Here is a 12,423-nt window from a genome sequence, read left to right as displayed (position 1 = left end):
ATATTTTAAAGGTACCTTGACTTCAAAATTTGGATATAAGGATATGTTGCTTTGGAAAAGAGGTTCTGCTTTTGTTTCCACAGAAAGCCAGAGGCTGTGGATTTGTTCCAGATTAAGATACATCAGGTTTCACCAGCCAAGACCCCCTGAAAGGTCTCCGATGACACCATGGCCCAGATGATCCAACATCCAGAGCGGTTTCAAGGCAACTGGTTCACACAATACAGCCTCACAGACTACCCCATAGGCCTAAAATTTTTTTTGCATCCCCATAAGATACAGCGCCCCCCGTCCAGCAGGAAGTAATAAGAGATGCTACGCCCAAATTCCCAAATATACCAAGCTGGCTTTAGAGGTGGAATTGGCTCACTCGCCTTCTAAACCCAGACATATTGCTTAAAAAAAAAAAAATTGGTTAACAGATTCTTGTGTCCCAAATCAGAAGAGTCCTCTGATGTGGGACACAGAAAAAACAATATTTTTATTTAAAACAGGTTGATTATAAATGTGATCTCTTTCTAAAAAAGAAAAGGGGATACGATATAGATATATAGGAGGATATAGAGATGGTAAGATAAAAGGGTAGATTAATGAACCTACTTTTAAAGAACAACTTGTTTAAAATGTTTTACATTGGTATAGATTTTAGTTTATGTTTAAAATGTTTTACATTGGTATAAATTTTAGTTTATTGATACAAACTTAAAGTTAATTTTGTTATACTGTATATATATATATATATATATACATATATATATATTATATATATATTCTTGTTTGAGGTATTATGTTTATGTAACTCATTTAAAATTGTAATAGATAATTAAAAATAGATTAATAATTAGTCATCTATGATAATCATATTTGTAGCCATGTCAGTTATGTCTTCTAGGTATACATAGATATATTTCAGATAGATAGGTAATCTTCAAACACTTCATAGACCTAGAGAATATGGCATTTAAATAACTTAAAATTCTGTTGACGTGAGACACAATTGCTCCTGGCTGCACCAATTGATCCCGAGCGAATGTTGGGCTTCTAAGACATTTCCATTTGGAAGTTTGTCTTCTTGGCACAAAATGGCCTACTGGGCAAAGAACTGCCCTTGCCTTGATGGCTGACAGTACAAATACAATGCTGTCCTTTCTGGACAAGCGGGACACAAGGAAAGCGACCACTGTACTCTGCCAAGACAGGGTAAGATGGTCTTTCAAAATTCCTGCTTCTGAAAATGGTCTGTCAGATACTCTAGGCCTGTAGCCAATTTGAATGCACCAACAATGCTGAAAAATATTAGGTGACTGTCCAGGCTGCCAGCTGTCTTGGTCTACTCTTGCAAGATTCCCGAAAGTTGCTTGCATCCATCTACCATTTCTCAGGTACCATTATGTTCCTTCTCAGGTCTTTGATGTGGTTGAAAACTAGATAGTTGTAATTTCCTCAGTTATGATAAAAGATGAGTTAGATATAAAACCTTAAACTCACAAATATAAGATAGATAGGACATCTTCTTTAATATTGTAACTGTAATTCTTGCTCGATAATTGTTTTGTTATATGTAATTTTACTATGTTAAAATTAAAACCTTCCTTTTTTAAAAAAAGAAGAAAAGGGGAAGTGCTGTGGATATTGTTCTATGTAAATAAAACACTGATGGCCAGTGACCAGGCAGGAAGTATAGGCGGGACAAAGAGAGAGGAGAATTGGGGAAACAGGAAGAAGGAGGGAGAGACACTGCAGCCACCGCCAGGATAAGCAGCATGTAAAGATGCCGGTAAGCCACCAGCCACGTGGCAAGGTACAGATTGATAAAAATGGGTTAATTTAAGATAAAAGAACAGTTAGCAAGAAGCCTACCATGGCCATACAGTTTATAAGTATTATAAGCGTCTGAGTGATTATTTTATATTTGGATTATGGGACTGTGGGGCTTGGTGGAAGCTGGAAAGAAGCCCTCCAGCAACAGAGTCACACCCCAGCCCCTCACTGGGGGATTCTAGGCAGGGGCTCTACCACTAAGCCACACCCCAGCCCCTCACTGGGGGATTCTAGGCAGGGGCTCTACCACTGAGCCACACCCCAGCCCCTCACTGGGGGATTCTAGGCAGGGACTCTACCACTAAGCCACACCCCAGCCCCTCACTGGGGGACTCTAGGCAGGGGCTCTACCACTGAGCCACACCCCCAGCCCCTCACTGGGGCACTCTAGGCAGGTGCACTATAGCCAAACCACATTTTTTTTTTTTTTTTTTTTTTTTTGGTTTTTCGAGACAGGGTTTCTCTGTATAGCTTTGTGCCTTTCCTGGAACTCACTTGGTAGCCCAGGCTGGCCTCGAACTCACAGAGATCCGCCTGCCTCTGCCTCCCGAGTGCTGGGATTAAAGGCGTGCGCCACCACCGCCCGGCCAAACCACATTTTTTAACAGGATTTTTTCTTTGAATCTTCCACCGTTCCAAATCTCCATTCCCAGCCTTCTGGAATAGTCAGGAGACAAGATCTTTGCAAACAAATGTGCATCTGGAGTCCACAAAAATCATAATTTGGGATCAGAGACACATAAAAAGATTGAATTTTCCCTGATGTTACTTAAGGCAGTGACATTCCATGTAAACCCAGAGGGTGGAAGTGATCATTTCAAGACTGAGTGATGAGGAAAAGCACAGCCTCGCGCCCTCAGCTGCCACCTCCTGCAGTGTGGGGCAGTACTCAAGCTCACAAGGATCCCCTTCGCCATTCCTTCTCAGCCAGCACAAAGCCAAGCACCATCCTGGCACTATGCCTACCGTCCACAATGCCCTATCCGGTGTCTCCGGTGAGGAGCTGGCCTGTGGTGGCTGGGCTGAGAGGCTGCCAAAGAAAGTCCACTAGAGCCCTGAGTCCACAGAAGCGAGGTAATTCAGCCACACCAACCTGGTCCCAACGTCACAGGAATATGTTGGAGGGCAGGGCAGACCCCACGGCACTGCCTCAGAAAGAGAGGCCAACACTCTCAGAGTGTTTGCCATCCCCCCATCCCTCCCCCACCCCCCACCCCCCCACCAGGTGCCGGTGAGGAAGAATTCTGTGTGACCTTGGCTTTCCCAAGCCTGGGGAACGTTGGCTTCTGTACTTTGGGGCCCTAGGGGAAGGTGGAGACAGTGGCATCGGACTTCTAGGAGAAAGGTGGACGGCTAGGAAATAGCTCCCTCTTCTTCCCAAGGGGGTTGCGAGGGGTCAGGAGATCGCTCAACAGACCAAGGTGCTGGTCTTCGAGCCTAAGAACCTACATTCCAACCGTGGTCCCCACACGGCAGAAGAAGAGAATGGACCCCCACAGGTCCACATTTGCTCCAAGGCATACCCAGACACATACAGACCCTAAATAAATAATAAATGTTATTCAAAACACAAAAGTAAGAAGGGGGGCTCCTTGGGACTGGAAGAATGGCCCGGCAGTTAAGAGCACTTGTTGCTCCTGAAGAGGACCTAGGTTCAAGTCCCAGCACCCACATGGCAGCCCACAACCATCCACAACTCCAGTTCCAGGAGATCTGGTGCCCTCTCCTGGCCCCCAAGGGCTCTGCACACATGTGGTGGACATCTGTAGATGCAGGCAAAACACTCATAAAATAAAAATAAATCTAGAAGGAAGGAAAAGGGCCTCCTAATCCAACGGTGGAGGCTTGCCCCATTCCAAAAAAATGGCTAGACTGATGGCAGACACATTTCCTCAAGTAAAGGTTTACTAAGTAGACACACTAGGCTGCAGAAGTGGAGTTAGTTCAGCATCACGGTCAAGGGTTCCCTCCCCAGCACCTGCGTGAACTGGCTGCGGTCACCCAAGCCTGTTATCCCAGCACTAGAGAGGAGGATTAGAAATTCGAGGATCCTCAGATCCATGCCCAATTCTGGGGATGAAACTTTGACACACTCCCACAGGCTCTGATGGAGGAGCGAGTATACAGTCCAATGAGTTCTAGTCTGCGGAAGGAGGCAAGACCAGACTGACCTCCAGGGAGGCGTGCTCAGTCTCTTCCGGATCTGATCTTCCACTTAGCCACTTGCTCCCTGGGCAGACATGGAAAGCTATTCTCTCTCATTCTCTCTCTCTCTCTCTCTCTCTCTCTCTCTCTCTCTCTCTCTCTCTCTCCTCTCTCTCTCTCTCTCCCTCCCAATCTCCACTCATTTCTTCCCTTCCATAGGTTCTCACTGTAGCCCAGGCTGGCCTCAGACTCTCCACATCTATTCCCACCTCACCTCCCAAGCCACTGGGATTACAGGCGGCTGCCACCACGCCTGGCTGTAGTTCTTTGGGTGGAGGGAGTGTAGGGAAATGAGATGCAATCTTGCCATGTGGCTGGGCTAGCCTCAGACTTCTAACAATCCTCCTTAGCCTCCTGAGAGCCTGAATGGCATGTACCCCAAGAAGGCCACAACCAACTTCGCTTTTTCATAAAGATTTATTTTTATTTAGGTGTGTGTGTGTGTGTGTGTGTGTGTGTGTGTGTGTGTGTGTGTGTATGTGTGTGTGTATATGTGTGTGTGTGATATGTGTGCAAGTTCCTTTAAGGACCAAAAGAGGGCATCAGATCCCCTGGAGCTGGAGTTATAGGCAGTTATGAGCCAGCTAATATGTGAGCTGGGAATGGAACCCAGGTCATCTGGAAGAGCAGTGCTCTAACCAATGAGCTATCCCTCCAGCTTCTCTTTCTTGTTAATTAGTTAATTAATTAATTAGAATTATGTGTGTGTATGAGAGAGAGAGAGACAGAGACAGATTCGTGCCCCATGAGTATGGAAGTCAGAGGACAATTTGGGGGGTCTTTTCTCTCCACCATGTGGACTTTCGAGATCAAACAAACTCAGGTCTAGGCTTTGTAGCAAGCGCCTTTATCCACTGAGACATCTTGCTGGCCTTGAACTGCCTCTGTGGCCAAAGACGATCTAGATCCTCCTGCCTCCGAAAGCTAAGTGCTGGGATTAAGTCATGCCCCACCATGCCTGGTTTATGTGGTTCTGAGGACTGAACCCAGGGATTCATGCATGCTAGGCCAGCGCTCCACCAACCCAGCCCCAGCCCCCAGAACCTCCTTTCTGGTCCTTTCTCCCTCCTCTCTGACAGAAAGAACCAGAGTGGGGGCTTCCTCGCCCACCTTTGTGGTGAATCCTAAAAGCAGGGACCTTCTATGGGAGCATCTCATGACTCCTAGCCTGGGACTCCTCTTGTTCACCCAACCCCCATCTCCCCGGGGGCACAGCCCTGTTTACCTATCACCCACAGGGGCCATGACACCAGCTGGCGACTGACTGTCCCTGAAAGTGGAGCGTGCCAGGCTCCTGGGGGGTTTCCACTGCCAATCTCATCTCTTATCCAGGAAGGAAGAGTCACCCCACCTTCCAGACGGACTGGGCGGGGCAGGGCAGGGTGCTGCGGAGGCCACACTGCCAGACAGCGACAGAGCAAAGGGGCAGACCCTGCTCCACGTGACACCAGAGCCGTGGATCTTCCCACAGAAGGATGAAGGTGCTCTCTGGAGGCGCCGTTCTGCTAGGCTGCTACGCCAGAGGCTTAACTGCTGAATCACTAAATCTCCCAGACGTCACAGATAATTCTCACTGTCATCATGCTAGTATGTAATGACTCAGGGGGAAACTGAGGCCCAGGGTGATCAGATGCCTGGAAGGCAGAGCCCTGTTTCCAAAGACCACATGGTAGCTTGCATTCTCTTGGAGTCTGGTACTTTCATGGAGTTGGATACACAAAAGACTGATGAGGTACAGTGCCAGTGGGCTGACTCAGCAGGAGAAGGTGTTCCTGCCAAGACTGAAGACCTGAGTTCAATCCCCAGGACCCACATGATAAGCAGAACTGACTCCCAAAGCCATCTTCTCACTTCCACATGTATACCATGACTTGTGCGTACCCCCTACACACACACAGAATGAATACATGTAATTAGGCAGGCAATGGTGGCGCACACCTTTAATCCCAGCACTCAGGAGGCAGAGGCAGGTGGAACTCCATGAGTTTGAGGTCAGCTTGGTCTACAGAGTGAGATCCAGGACAGCCAGGACTACACAGAGAAACCTTGTCTCAAAAAACCATTAAAAGAAGAAAGGAAAGAAAAAAGAAAGAAGGAAAAAGAAAACACAAAAACAAAAACTTAAAAGAAAAAGAAAAGATGTGGGGATGAGAGTCATCGGATGGTGATGAAGCCATTTCTCTAAAGAACCCCCACAGGAGCGGGAAGAGTCCCACGCTTCTCTCTCCATCAGGCACAGCCGTGGCTGGAGGCTACGGAGGCTGTGTCCTGAGCTAGCCTAGGTGAACCTGGAAGGACCAGTCATTAGAGGTTCTCATGGATGTACAAGAACGGCCACAGGTCCGTATTTTGTTGTTGCTTTAGTTTGGGTTTGGAGAGACAGCCCTGTCTGTTTTGTGGCACTAAGAATCAAAAGCAGGGTCTTGCTGAGCATGATGGTGCACCCTTCCCAGCACTCAGGAAGCAAAGGCAGGTGGATCTCTGTAAATTGCAGGCCAGCCTGGTCTCCATAGCCAGTCCATGCCTCAAAATAAAGCTTTTGAAAACAACTCAGGACCTTGTATATGCAAGGCACATAATCTGCTACTGAGCCACACCTCCAGCCCCTCACTGGGGGATTCTAGGCAGGGGCTCTACCACTGAGCCACACCCCAGCCCCTCACTGGGGGATTCTAGGCAGGGGCTCTACCACTGAGCCACACCTCCAGCCCCTCACTGGGGGATTCTAGGCAGGGGTTATACTGCTTAGCCACACCCCCAAAGCCTTTTTGGGTTTCTGGGTTTTGTTTGTTTTCCCTTTTCCGGATGGTCGGTCTTCCTCTTGTAGCTCCTGCCTCTGCCTTCCAAGCAATGGGATAATGGGAGTTTCCCACCACAACCTGGCACTTTTTACTGGAATGTATACTGTGCCAGGCCTGTTCTGAGAGGGGCCGAACTCTTTTGACCCGAATAACCATCTGATAAGGCATACATGTTACCCCACTGAGTCCAGGAGGAAGCTGAGGTTCAGTGAGGCCAGTCATTTACCCAGGCGCAAAGCTGATAGGTCTGTTTTTTGTTTTGCCCCCTCCCCCCCCCCCTTTTTTTCAGAAATGCTCTTACTGTGTGGCCTGGGCTGACCTCAAACTCATGACCCTCCTGCCTCAGCCTCCAAGTGCTGGGACGGAACAACCTGGTTTGACAGTGTCTCCCTCACAGATGAGGACCTGACGGCCCACATTCACTGCATGGCCTGTCCGCTCAGCCCCTGTATCCTTCTGGTCTATACCCAACCTTCCAAAACACACAGCCACCCACCGAGAGGCAGGTGCCAACCTCCCCACATCCTGATCCTGTCCGTCCTGGCCGATCAAAGTGGTTGGAGGAAGGGCGCCTGGGTGTCACTCTCCCAGGCGGCAGAGAGAACAAGCCAGATGTTGCAATGCCCTGACTCAGCTCCTGCGTGCAGACCCAGGGGAGAGAGGAGGAAGATAAAGCCTTGGCCAAGCCTCACATGGGCTGATTCTGCCCGGTGCCAGGGACTCAGGCAGTTGCCAAGGCCCAAGGGGAGGAGCCTGGAGGTCCAGACCTTGCTCCAGGAAGCTGGCCTGCATTCACCCCTGGGGGCAGGGCATCCTAGTGGACCCAGGGTGGATGTCTAGCCCAGAGAGACGGCTGCTCGCAATCTCCTCATCTAGGCTCTTGCTTGTTACGTGGCTGGAGTCTAATTCCATTCCTTCTTGTTGCTATGGACGGTCTCTGCCCACCTACTAACCCCTCCCTGCTCCAAGCTGCTTCCCTTCCATGCCTCAGTTTCTCCATTCAAACCATTCCTTCCCAAGGAGGAGGGGCTGAGAATTAAGGCCAGTTTGCACCCTCAAGGGCTGAGGGCTACCTGATCAATCAGCAGGTTGGAGATGGGACTGGAGCCACAGGAACCTGCTGAAAGCCTGGCTCCTTTCAGTTCCTTGTGGTGTGAGCTGGGCAAGCAACTTCAACTGGGAATCTACTGTATGTTCATTTCATCTTGAACTAGGATCTCATGTCGCCCAGGATGGCCTGAGACCTCACAATGTAGCTGAGGATGACCTTGAACTTCTGACCCTGCTGTCTCCACCTCAGGAATGTTGGGATTACAGGCCTGGGTCACCTTGACAGGTTTATATGGTACTGGGGAGGCACTGTATCAACATAGCTACAGCCCCAGGTCAGGCAGAAATAGCAGCTGAATTTCCTCACAAGGTGTGGCAGAGATTAAGTGGGCCGACCCCGGTGGGAACTGGACCAGAATGAACAAGCCCTTTCTGTCTCGTTTGTGTGCAGAAAAGGTGACGAGAAGGCCTGGCAGCTCGGCTGAGAGTTGAGGAAAGGAATGTGGCCGGGCAGGGCACCACACACACTATGTAACCCAGCACTTAGGAAACTGAGGCATAGTTTGAGTCCAGCCTGGACTACATAGTGAGTTCCAGCTACAACTACATAGTGACTTTCATCAGAAGAACCACAGAGGAGCTGGAGGGCCACTCAGCAATCAAGAGGACTGGCTGCATTTGCAGAGGACCTGGGTTCAATTCCCAGGAACCATGTGGTGGCTCGCAACCATCTGTCGCAAGATCTGATGCCCTCTTCTGACCTCCACAGGCACCAGGTATGGACATGGTGCACAGACACACAGGTTAGCAAAGCACTCATGCACATAAACATAAAACAAATACACACACACACATATATACATATATACATATATATATATATATATATATATATATATATATATATATATATATATATATATATATATATTGCCAGGTGGCAGCGGCAGCGGTGGCTGCGGTGGTGGCGCACACCTTTAATCCCAGCACTCAGGAGGCAGAGGCAGGCGGATCTCTGTGAGTTCCAGGCCAGCCTGGGCTACAGCACGAGATCCAGGCACCAAAACTACACAGAGAAACCCTGTCTCAAAAAACAAAAACAAAAACAAAAACAAAAAAAAAAAGCCCAGCACTCAGGAGAGGCCAGCCTGAACTAAACAGCAAGACCCTGCCTCAGACAAATAGACAGATGGAGGAGAGGCCAACAGACGAGGGAGAAAGCGCTGTCAGTAAAGTGCTTGCATGGAGGCGCACGTCTTTAATCCCAGAGTTCAGGAGGCAGAGGCAGGTGGATCTCTGTGAGTTTGAAGCTAGCCTGGTCTACAGAGCGAGTTCCAGGACAGCCAGGGCTACACAGAGTAAAGTGTTTGCCCTGCCAAGCACAAGACCTGAGTTCAGTTGAAAAAAAAAAAAAAAGAAACAAAAAACCACACATTAAAAATACCCAGCGTGGTCTGGCACTGTCTGTAATTCCCACACTAGGAAACACTGACAGCACACCCCTGGTGCTCACAGGCTTCTGCTCTGCTAACCTAGCCCAATCGGGCTCCCGGGCCACTGAGAGACTGTGTCAGAAAAAAGGTGGATGACATCAACACCCAGGGACACCGTCCTCTGCACACGCACATGAATGCCCCAATGTGCGCACACGTTTCTTAAAAGGGAGGTTAAAAAAAAAAAAGAAAAATGTGTTTTCTTGAACTGGTCCATTTAGCCTATGAGAGGATCGAGGCTGAGTCAGGTCAACCCTGGACGCCACAGGCTAAAGTGTGGCTGATAGGATTTGCACCCAGGCCTGCAGAACAAAGCTCAGAAATAAAGGTGGATGGGAGAGAATAATCCACGAGAGAGTGTAACCCACCCTGGAGGGGAATCAAGGCCCAGGTACCCTTTGGTTCTCCCTGGAGACCCCTCCTTCCCGATTCCCAGGAGAAGTTAGGGACAGAAGCAGGAGAGAAGAAGAAAAGATCGGAACAGAGACAGTGAGCTGTTTGTATGAGGGAAAGTGGTTAGACACCAAGCAGGACTTCCCAGTCCTCTCTGGGAAGTTTTTGGGACTCATCCAGGGGCTGCCCCTGCCAGTGGGTGGGGGCCTCCAAAGCTGCAGAGCCTTGGAGGAGAGACCCTAGTCCTCCCCGCCCGGGGTTTGAAAAGCCAGGGGGGAAAGAGGGGGGTGGCCATCCTGGTTCCGCATCCTCCATTCCCGACACTGGAGGGGAGGCCGCTGTGGGAGCTGGGACTTTCCTAAGCAGCTGAACATTCTGGGAAATCAGAGACAGCTGTGGGGCGGGGCCCATTCCTGGCCTCCCTCCCTCCCTCCCCCTCCCCTCTGTCCCCACCGGGTCCCCAGGCGCAGTACCTTCCCCTGTCCTGGAGAGAGGTCCTCAAAAACTGCTCCTTTGGGCCGGTAAGATGGCTGGGAGGGTAAAGAGGCTTGCTGCCAAGGCTGACAGCCTGAGTTCGACCCCGGGGACCCAATAGTGCAAGGAGAGGACTGACTCCTGCAGGTTGCCCTCTGCACATGTGCACCCCTGGGCACACTCAGTAAGTTAGTAAATGAGCGTGAGCGTGAGCTGTGTAAACACACAAAGGCCTCGTTCCTCACTCTGTGCTTCTTCTACCTTCAGGCCCTCTGATCTCCTCCTGCAGAACTGACCTCCACTGTCAGATTCCTTCCACCTCCTCCCTCAGGCCCTCACCTCCTCCTTCAAGCCTTCACCTCCTCCTTCAGGCCCTCATCTCCTCCCTCAGGCCCTCACCTCCTCCATCAGACCCTCACCTCCTCCCTCAGGCCCTCACCTCCTCCCTCAGGCCCTCACCTCCTCCCTCAGGCCCTCACCTCCTCCATCAGACCCTCACCTCCTCCCTCAGGCCCTCACCTCCTCCCTCAGACCATCACCTCCTCCCTCAGACCCTCACCTCCTCCCTCAGACCATCACCTCCTCCCTCAGACCATCACCTCCTCCCTCAGACCATCACCTCCTCCCTCAGGCCCTCACCTCCTCCCTCAGACCCTCACCTCCTCCCTCAGACCATCACCTCCTCCCTCAGACCATCACCTCCTCCCTCAGACCATCACCTCCTCCCTCAGACCCTCACCTCCTCCATCAGACCCTCACCTCCTCCCTCACCTCCTCCATCAGACCCTGTCCTTCTCCCCAGGCCCTTTTGTCCCTCCTCCTTCCTCTTCACACACACACACACCAGCACCAAACACCACCTCTCCCAGTACCTTGTGGCTCCTCTGAGCCTGGCACCCACACTGTGTGCCACCTGCTCCAGTCCTGTGAGGGCCAAGCCACCACCCTACCTGTCCCAAATCACACCCCCTAAGCCCTGCCCTCAGCTTCCGAATAGTGGTCAGAGCTCCCCAACTTCCTCTTGGGCTTTGAGGAGTGGGCTAGCAGATGCTAAATCAGCCCCCGCCTTCCCAAAGTGATTCTTATTCTCACCTTTCTGTGCCCCCCACCCCCACGCTGGCAGGCAGAGGTGACGTTGCCTAGCTGTCCGGAACAGGGGACTGGCTCCTCTCAGTTCACATGGGGAGAAGGTCACTGGGGACAGGGACCCAGGGGCCCGCGCATACCCGGAAAGAGCTCTACCACCGATTGTACCCAGCACTACTGTTGTGTTACATGTATAAAATGCTTGTTTATTTTATGTGTATTTGTGTGTGCACACAAGGTCGAAAGACAGCTTTAGGAGTCAACTCTCTCCTCCAGCAGTGTAGGTTCTGAATACTGAACTCAGGTCATTCAGCTTGCTGGCCAGCACCTTTACCGGATAAGGCATCTCACTGGCCATTTGTTCACTTTTGGGACCACGTAGCCCAGGCTGGCCTCAGACCTTCTCTCTGTAGGTAGCTAAGGCTGGCCTCTGAACTCCTGGCCCTCCTGCCTTCACCTCCGTGGCGCTGGGGTACTGAGTGTGCACTTTTGTTTTATTGGCTCATTTTGTTGAGATAAAGTCTCCACGGGTTGCCCAGGTTGGCCTTCCACTCACTTTGTAGCCCAGGCTAACCCAAACCTTTCTATCCTCTTGCCTCAGCTCCTGAGTACCTGGAATTACAGGCAGACACAACTCCCGGGGTGGCTTGGAGGTGAGATTTAAACCCAGGTCTGGTTCTCTCCCCTGATTCATCTGAATGGCTTACGGTAGGGTGGGGGCTGGGAGAGGGGGGCAGCCAGAGAGAGACAAAAGCAGTGGGGAGAGGTAAGGTCAGCTGGCACCTCGAATCCCACAGACCAGGTTAACCATCCACTCGGGTGCGGCCCCAGCCGACCAAAGTCCCCTCACCTGCTCCGCGCCCACCTCGTGGTCCCAGGGCGCGGAGGGCACAGGGACAAAAGAGGACAGAAAAACGGGGATGGTGGTGGCTCACACCTGTAATCTCTGCACTCTGGAGGCTGAGGCAGGAGGATTGCCCCTAGTCCGTGGTCAGCCTGAGCTACAGAGACCCTGTCTGGAAAAAAAAGAGTCAGGGAACAGAACAGGAGACAAGGGGGGAAGGTTTGTAGAGAACATCGACATCCGGAGAGAGAGCCAG

Source organism: Peromyscus maniculatus, chromosome 1, assembly GCF_049852395.1.
Source record: "Peromyscus maniculatus bairdii isolate BWxNUB_F1_BW_parent chromosome 1, HU_Pman_BW_mat_3.1, whole genome shotgun sequence".
In the NCBI taxonomy this organism is placed as follows: Eukaryota; Metazoa; Chordata; class Mammalia; order Rodentia; family Cricetidae; genus Peromyscus; species Peromyscus maniculatus.
Note: the sequence above shows the minus strand (reverse complement) of the source record.